The sequence below is a fragment of the Pteropus vampyrus genome, unplaced genomic scaffold, assembly GCF_000151845.1.
Source record: "Pteropus vampyrus isolate Shadow unplaced genomic scaffold, Pvam_2.0 Scaffold112, whole genome shotgun sequence".
NCBI classification, from domain to species: domain Eukaryota; kingdom Metazoa; phylum Chordata; class Mammalia; order Chiroptera; family Pteropodidae; genus Pteropus; species Pteropus vampyrus.
The window spans coordinates 3,250,748-3,259,624 of NW_011888893.1; the positions used below are offsets into that span (position 1 = coordinate 3,250,748).

At 48.8% G+C, this 8,877-nt stretch overlaps 1 long non-coding RNA gene across 1 annotated transcript; it reads left to right on the forward strand.

Annotated features, from left to right (window-relative positions):
- Positions 1 to 5,799: 5,799 nt before the first annotated feature.
- LOC111743357 lies at positions 5,800 to 7,383 on the forward strand. Its single transcript, XR_002781650.1, has 2 exons — positions 5,800 to 6,005; positions 6,887 to 7,383. It is a non-coding gene; the product is annotated as an uncharacterized LOC111743357 (long non-coding RNA).
- The last annotated feature ends 1,494 nt before the right edge of the window (positions 7,384 to 8,877 follow it).

Consider the following 8,877-nt stretch of genomic DNA (forward strand, 5'->3'; position numbering starts at 1 on the left):
GACAGGAAATAGTTGAAAAGAAGACTACAAAGAATTCCCAGAGATCCCTTACGGAGACTCCCCAAATGTTAATGTTTTACGGCATTTTCTCCCCCCCCTCTCTCTCTTACTCATCCCCCCGCCGCCCTGTCACTCCGCATACGCACATATACGTGCAGGATGCTCAGTCAGTGCACGCCGAATTACTTGGTATTCTGACGGCATTGGATTACATACGATCTCAAATTTTCCTCCCCTGAAGAATCTATGATTTTATCACTTGTACATAAAGTAAAATCTTTTATACGTGCAATACGTATTCGTACATAATATCAAAACACTAACAGCTAATCAGTTCAGCTACAAGCTAAGCTAATAGCTCGGATGCAACCATGTGGCATTTCCACAGTAAAATATCACCCTAGATGGCAAGTCACACTAGAACTGTTGTAAATAGGACGTGAGTGAGAGAGAATTACCCCTGCCCAAGAAATCAAACATAGGAGGAAATGGGTGCCCCCTTAAGAGGCAGATGGAAAAATCAGCTGGGGATGGGTCAAAACAACCCTCCCGTTAAGAACTCACGGAAGCCTGGAGGCACGTGTCCAGCTGCCTGCCCCATGTCCACAGCCGCCAGTCCCCAAAATGCCACAAACTGAGCTGGCCAACACCGACGTGCAGAAGTCTGCTTTGCTTGCTTTCCTGTGTTCTCCGTTCTACTTGGTGACACTATCAACAATTCTGAGACTCAGGATTCCTCTTCAATGAAAGTTTCTTTCATCTCCAGCTTCTACTCAGTCACCAAATGCTGCTCCTCCGGGAGGCCGGCTGCGAGGCCGCTCAGGAGAGCGAGGCAGTGGTCCCGGGGACGGGAGATGTGGCCTGATCAGAGGCGCCTTAATCAGAAGACGGCCAGCGACGAAAACATGAGGAGATGTGGGCCGGAAAGCTGCCAGGCGAAGGCTGCCGTGTGTCTGCGAACGTGTTTCTGTTGCGTTGCATCTTGCGAGGTCAGTGCCGGCACGAGTTAGAGCTTGGTGCCAAAGACACGTGGACGTGGGGCTCAAATGGATAGCCGGCCCCCGGCGCGACAGCTCCTCAGACTCAGAGGGACCGCCAAGTGCCCTGATGGTCCGTGAGCGGCAGTGGGGAAGGACCCCCAGAGAACAGCATGGGGGAGCAGCCCGCAGAGCCCACCTGCCACTCCCACGAATGTGCCTGTGCTCGTCCCCACGCTGTGAAGTAATGGCCTCGTGTTCTGTCACACGCAGGGGAGCATTTGGCACCGGTACGTGGCCTGCTCACGGTTTTCAGACACGCGGAGTCAGGTGGAGCCTAAACTAGAACGTTATAGTAGGGACGGAGAGAAGCACGGGATTCTAGAGCTCTGGAGACAAGACAGGCAGAGCCTGGCCCTGAGTGAGGCCGTGAGCACGAGCTGCTCACAGGGACGCGGTTCCACCTGGTTGGGGCCCCACCGCGCGCAGGTGGGGCACATCCATCGTAGCGTGTATGTCAGGAGCCCTCATTCGCCCGTTTTATAGATGAGAAATCGAGTTTCAAGACGGGATGGGGTCAAGACACTGCCCGTCAACCTAAAATCGTTTTTTTTCTTTCTGTCTTTTCAAGCAGCATAAGCTAGTCTTTAAATGCAATCTTAAATAGAAGCCCACTACGAAAAACAGATCAGCTCTGGTCAGAAAAGCGTAAGAGAAAAGGGGAAACTGTGGCGACAGTTAAATCAGCCGTTGCTCCCTGGGGTGGATAAACGAGGGGGCTTGGGGGGGGCAGTGCGTGTGCGGGGTGCGGGGCGCGGGGTGCGGGGCGTACGGGAACCCTCCGTGCCTTCTTCTCGATCTTGCTGTGAACCTGAAGCTGCTCTAAAGAATAAAGTCTATTTGGAAATAAAACAAGAGCAAAAGCAAAGGACGAGAGATCTCAAGTCTCTTTCCCCCACCCCCGCCTCGCTCTTCCTTCTGGAGGTCCCTGGTGCCACCCAAGGTGCCATAAGGGCTCCACCACGACCAGTCTCAAGGACACTGGGCCCCACAACAGGACGACTCCTGCGACTAACCGAAAAGCACCCTGTGCGGTCCACTCTGCCCGTGGTCCCTGGCCAACTCCCCCAACGGCTAGCAGGACTCTAGCTCCCCGAGGGTGACGCTTCCAGGCCTGGCCCAACCTGACACCTCACAGGCCACAGAGAGCTCACAGAGCTGGAATGTGCTCGCCCCGGCTTGCTGTGGCCTCGGGGGCCTCCTCAGGCCCAGGCAGCACCTCAGGGTGGGCCACCTGTGGAAAAACAGGGAGCACCCAGAGACAGACACGCCAGCATGGCTCCGAGGCCCAGAGTCCTACACCTTCCACAGCTGAGGAAGGAGAAAGGCAGAGCAAGGGTGAGGGGGGCTTCCCGACTCCATCTCCCTGGACCACAGGCGTTTTATTTTTTCCTTTTAAATTCCTAAAATCCCCACTCGCTTCCCTTGTTCTCAGCCGCCAACACACCGCAGGCCCCCAGGAGCTGAGCGAAGGCTCTTGGAGTAAAAGAATGGTGAGGCCTTCGAGGAGACCCTTTCCTCAAAGGCTCGGAGTCCCTGCACCTGGTGTGACAGCTGCAATGAGTGATTCGAGAGCAAGGGGCGGGGACATGCCGCTGAGCCTCCTCCAGGTGAGGCAGGGTCCGGGGGAACTGGATCGAAGACGCTCTCCTTGCCACTTAGAACCCCCGGGGGCTTCGTGAACTCTTACGGGTCCCAAGGCAGCGTTTGCTTTCCTGAGAAATAACATTTCCACAACTTCATCTCGTCGATCAGCTTTCCCAGTGCGGGCAGCGGCTCAGGACACCTCAGTTACCGACGTTCGGCTTTGAAGTGGGTCTATGTATCCCTGGATGGCTGTGACGCATGGAATACAGCGAAACAGGTGCCACACCAATTTGGGGCCAAGGCCTTACTGACCCCGCAGCTTTCACTTCTTCCTCCTCAGAGCACTCCCCACCTGAGACGCTGTCGCGCGCGTGGGGAGGCCCCCTGTAGTCCACAGCCCAGCTTGGCCCCCAGCCAACGACAGCACCCACTACGGCCACGTGAGCGTGCCGTCCTGGACACGCCCAGCCCCGTCGAGCCTTCGGATGACTCCCGTCCCAGCCACCGTCTGAGAGAGCCTGGGAGATGGATCCGCCAAGCCCAGTCAGCCCCCAGAAACAGGAGAGGCCTCTGAACATCCTCGGGCTGCTCTACCCCAGCACCACAAACTGTGTGGCTGAAAACAACGGAGTTCATTCTCTCGAAGTTCTAGCGGCTAGAAGTCCACAATCAAGGCATCAGCAGGGCCGTGCTCCCTCTGAATCCCCTAAGGAAGGGTCCTCCCTCATCTCTTCCAGCTTCAGGCGGCCCCAAGTGTTCCGCGGCTTGTGGCTGCATCACTCCAATCTCTGCCTCCAGCTCTACGTGGCCTTCTTTGTGCTTCCGTGTCCAAATTTCCCTCTCTCTATGAGAACACTGGTCATATTGAGTTTAGGGCCACCCTGATGCCCTCATCTTAATTCGATGACATCTGCTAATAAGTTACATTCCGTAGGTGCTGGGGCTTAGGGCATGCCTTTTAGGGGATGCAATTTAACTTATAACAAGAGGTCATAATGAATCGTTGCCAGCCTTCTGGTTTTGGGGGCGTCTGTTCTGCAGCAGGGGTAGTCAGGATACCGGTTGGCACTGTGTCCGTACATTCCTGGTTCTCCAGGAAAACAAGCTGAATGTCTCAGGGAAGCCGGTCTATGGTTAAAACGTAGATGTGCAGACAACTGAAATGTAAGTAAGAGTTTGACTTGGTCTTAGTCCCAAGTTAAATTGTTTTATTTGTTTCTCTTCTTCTGGTATTTTCTTCGTTAGTCTCGATGTACTTTTACAGAATTCAAGGTCTTTATTCTAAGCCTATGCTACGTGAGGAGTAATGGCTGGGAACCAGAAGACGTGTGTCTGTCCCTGACGAGTTGTGTGATCTCAGCCTCTCCAGGTCTAGTGCCGTTCATCAACCATTTATTAGGATTCTGCAGTGTACGGTGGAAGAGGATCAAGAGTTTATATAGCCCGGCCTGTCATTTCACAGATCAGGAAGCTGAGCCCAGGGCGGCGAAGGGATCTATCTGCCAGTCACAACCAGCTGTATGCTGACAGTATTCATCTGTAAAATAATGGGTTTGGAACACATTTTCTCAAAGGCTCTTTCCAGTCATTAAACTGATTCTGATTCTAAAACCATGAATCTATATTTTACCCATTTTAAATTTTAAAAAAAAATACAACATTTGATTCAGCTGAATGCATTTCTGAGACTCAGAAATTGTGACTGCAAAATTATGTCACCACAATTTCCTTGACTTTGATGCTTATGAATCATGAAGCCGGTGAATAGAAAGTTTCATCCAACCATCCGAAGCTAAAATAATTTTTTGTGCTTTCGGTTTTCATGACTTCGACAATCCCGTTTTTACTAATTTTAATAATGTCTCCATACTTTTAAAAGCCCCCAGAATACCTCATCATGGCAAAGTTGAGTCACGGGCTCATCTGCAAAGCACTCAGCCTTGGAGAGAGCACCCATAGCCTGATTTAATAGAAAGAAATAATTATATAAAATTAACATGCAAAAAAAAAAGGCGGGTGTATATTAGTATACTCATATAGCATTTACATGATGTTTATGTATATCATATATACTCACGTATATATATGTAGATCACGTACTCATTTATATATAAGTATACTCAGATATCTTTTTTTTTAAATAGAGAGAAATCTCAAATGGTGTGTGGATATGTGTTGGGATGGATGGATTGTAGATTCATCTTCCAATTATGCCTGGTCCCAGAGTGCACAGACGTAACGATCTGCAGGAACATCTGCATGAATGAATTGCTTTTGGAAATGAAAGGCACATGGTGTAAGATATGTTAGATAGTGACACAAAGCATGTGCTGGGTAAAAAGACATTTTTATAACCTATCATGAGAAGATCTGGGTAAGTGAGATTGGTACAGTTTAAGACCACATGTTCTACCACGGTGGCGAATCCTGATATCGTATGAATTTAAATGAAAAAGTCATAAAATGAGGAAGTGTTTGCTCCGCGGTCAGGGCACGGTATCAACCAGCATCGGCTTTGAACGTGGAGCGTCTGTGCCAGGAGCGTGCAGGGAAGAATAAAGGACCATTTCTTTGTTCCTGGGCACTCATCGGCTGCTCCCTCTCTGTTCCCAAATCCTCGTTAAATGCGTTTTTATAGCGTTTGACTCATGTGTGTTCATTATTAGTTTAGTTCATGTCCTTGTCCAGGCTGTGAGTGTCTGTGGAAGAGAAATGATGTCTTAACTCTCTTCGCGTGCCCAGGGTGTGCCGGCGCCTCGGGTGCGGAAGGTGATCAGTGAGCCATCTTTCTCCAGCCCCTCCACCGACAGCGGCCAAGATGCTGTGGGTGATGCAGATGTGAAGAGCAGCTGAAATAATGTGGATTTGGAACAGAACAGGTTTTGCCTCCCAGGGAGCTACAGGTAGTTAAGGAATTTGTTATTCGCTCATGCCTTTCCCCATCCATTCCTGTCTCCGGTGTGGTACCTTGCAGCCTCTGGAATGTACGGTGTGGGGCTTGTTACCCACCACCCACCCCCATCCCGAGCCACAGCTCAGAGCGCAGTTGTCTCTGTAAAGCACCTGCCACTTACTCAGAATGCAAACTGAGAGCAGCCTCGGACAGGTCCTCCTTCACAGCTTCTGCAAAACCCAGGGCGTGACTCATACACAGCAATTACGAGAGAGAGGAAAGTGTTCTCAAGAAAGAGAGTTCAGGAAGCAGAGACCCTACTAGGTGTCACCTGACAGGGGCCTTTTTGCCCCTATGGGAGGGGCTGCCCTAGCTTCACCCCTGCTTCTAGCTGTGTCTCTTCCATGGCGGCAATTCCTGATGGACCAGAACAAGACACTCAGCCTACAGCCACATCTGCCGCTCACCCTGCTCCTACGACAGAGTAGGTCAGGGTCTGCGTTCTGGTTCCCCGGGGCTCGGGCGGCAGTGCCAGGGGCCAGCTGTGTGGCCCTGCCGCTCCCGGTTTGGACAGGAGGACAAAGCAGGTGGAGCTGGACTTTGCTGGGTAAGATCCTTCCCAAGAGTGTCTGTCTGCCAAAGCCTGAGCCGGCTGCACTGTGTCTGTTTCAGGAGTTGTACGAGAAGCTTCTTCACAAATCATCTTTTCCCTTCCTCCCCGATCACCTTTTTGCCAGAAATAATGGGAGCCTGGTTCAAGCAGCTTTGGGTCTCACAAAATGCATGTTTTTGTGACAAGTTTCATGGGGGCCTCTTTTTTTCTTTCTCTCTCCTCGTTTCCTTTCTCACTGCTTTATATTAAGGGCACCTAGTAAGGGCCCGATAAATGAGTGATTAGCCCCATTTGCATAGTACTTTTCCATTTTACAAAGCAGTTTCATTTACTCTTCTCCGGGGAGGAGGCCCCGCCCCTCGCTCATTCACAGGTCTGGCCGCCCCTCTCTTCTCTAAGGAGAGGAGAATGTGAGGTGTGTCGCCTCAGGCTCCACCACAGGAATTAAAAGAGTCAGAAGGAGCGATGCTCTGGGGCTCTCAGTGACCTGGGTCGCAGTCCCTCGACAGAGTTCAGGAGAGAACTCGCCTAAGGTGTGACACTGGGTGCCACCCGGGGTCTGGCGCGCTTGAAACCGATGATTTACATTTAATCTCCACAGTAGCTTTATGAACGAGGCCATCTTTCCATTTTGGCCCAGAGATGTTAACTAGTTTTCTCAGGTTCACACAGCTGGGAAGTGACAAGCTGGGCTTCAAGACCTGGTCTCACCACGTGCAGAGAACAATTTAATGTTTCATTCGATGACATCACTAGGCTCCATTTTCCTGTGCGGGTTGATGTGGAAGCCTCACAAACGTCAAGGATTAGAGAATTCCTCTTATGATGTCCTGTGTCGGAGTTCAAAATAAGAACATCAGAGCAGACTTCTCGGACTCTCATCTGTGGGCCAACGTCCAAAAATGTGAACAGTTTGCCAAGAGAGAAATACGAAAACTGAGATCAACCACTTAAAAACTTTTAAGGCAGAGATTTGTAACATCGGCACTAATGACATCTCGAGCCGGACGACCTCGTGGTGTGGGGTCCATCCTGGGCACTGCAGGACCTTTAGCGGCACCCCTGGCCTCCACCTATGCCATAAACACCACTCTCCCCAGCTGCGACAGCCAAAAATGTCCCCCGACATTGCCATATGTCTGCTGGGGGTCCAATCACAGCTCCCACCCCAGTGGAGAACCACCGTTTGAAAGCGATTTGACAAAGGAATTTTATGTCTGTTCGATCTAATCATAAAAATATTGGGCCCTGAAGTTTTGGAAGACCGTTGTCTTTTAATTTCATTTTCCCAGTAATTCGTTTTTATTGATTTTATTAAAGCATCAGTCTGCAAGGCACTGGGGAAATAAAAAAGGCAACACAAAGCTGCTCTTTCAGCATCCGTGGTTTGAGAAGCCCTGTTTGCGGGAAGCATACAGCCAGACACCCCAAAGCCCATCAGGTTCCTGGCCTGTCTTGACCTGAAGGTGTGGTTCGTGAAGCTAAATATAGCCTTTTAATATTTTAATTTATTTTTTTTTTACCATGCGGCCACCAGGCACACGGTACAAAATGGAAAAGGCCCCCGCTCTGGGTGACCAGCTTCTGGCCCCGCGCTCCTGGCCTGTACAGACAAACACATGTTCACGTGGCCTCCTCCCCTCCCCCTGATGATGGACTTCCAAAGCTGGCGGATCTTTTGCCATTTCGGGCAAAAGTGCCGCCACATACATCCTTGTACACGCAAGCAGGAAGCGGCTCTGACAGATGACTCTGCAACTAGAATACTTTCGAGCTCTTTGAAACGCTATTTTTATTTTTCATGTCATCAACTGCAGCTCCATATATTAAAGTATCTTTCTCTGATTACGAAAGTGATATGTGTCTATTATAAAAATCCAAATATCCCTGAAATAAGGAACTCTAAATGTAAAAATGCCTTATATTCTCATTCTGCCCTGCTCCTTACCGGAAGTCAGTGTTCCAGAGTTTTGTATGTGTGCATGTGTGTGTGTACCTACAGATGCATATATATATATCATGTTGTGTAATCTATCCTATAACAATTATCCTTAGATTGTAAAGGTTACATACACAAAATACCAAAAGTTTTCGGCATGAAAACAAGAGCAATTCAAAGGAATCTATTTATAAAGCAATGAATTACTGAGAACATATATCTTTACAGAGTTTAGAAATGTGAAAATCCGCCGGTATGTGGCCATATGGTAGTGTATTTATTTCCTTGAAGTTCACCCAAAAGGATTGTTCTCATGCAGTATTTATTAAAATGTATGTTTTCTGTCTAACATTATTGAACAAAACAAATATTGTCCTGGACCAGCCTAACCATCTTATTAACTGTAAATTGCATTATGTGAAATGCAATCAATATTCTTCTGGTATGCAATGCTCCTAACATATAATTCTAAACCACATTAGCAGACGGAGAAGCCTGCATAAGATTTAACAGGCTTTGTCTTGTCTAGCTATTGTTCAGATTTCTTTATCTAAACCCTGCAGTCTGAACTAAGCATTAATTATCACCGAAAGCAGAGAAAATGTCATAAAAAAGAAAAAAAAAAAAACATTGACAATCATAGGTAAAGAAATGGCACTTTCAGATTTGGATACTCAAATCAAACATTCTTTCAAAGAATATGTTTTGAGCATATTTTATAGTTTACGCTCTGAGTGGGGCACTATGGGCAATGCAAAGATGGTTAAAATGTAGTTTCTGCCCAGACAGAGATTTCTTAGGATATGGT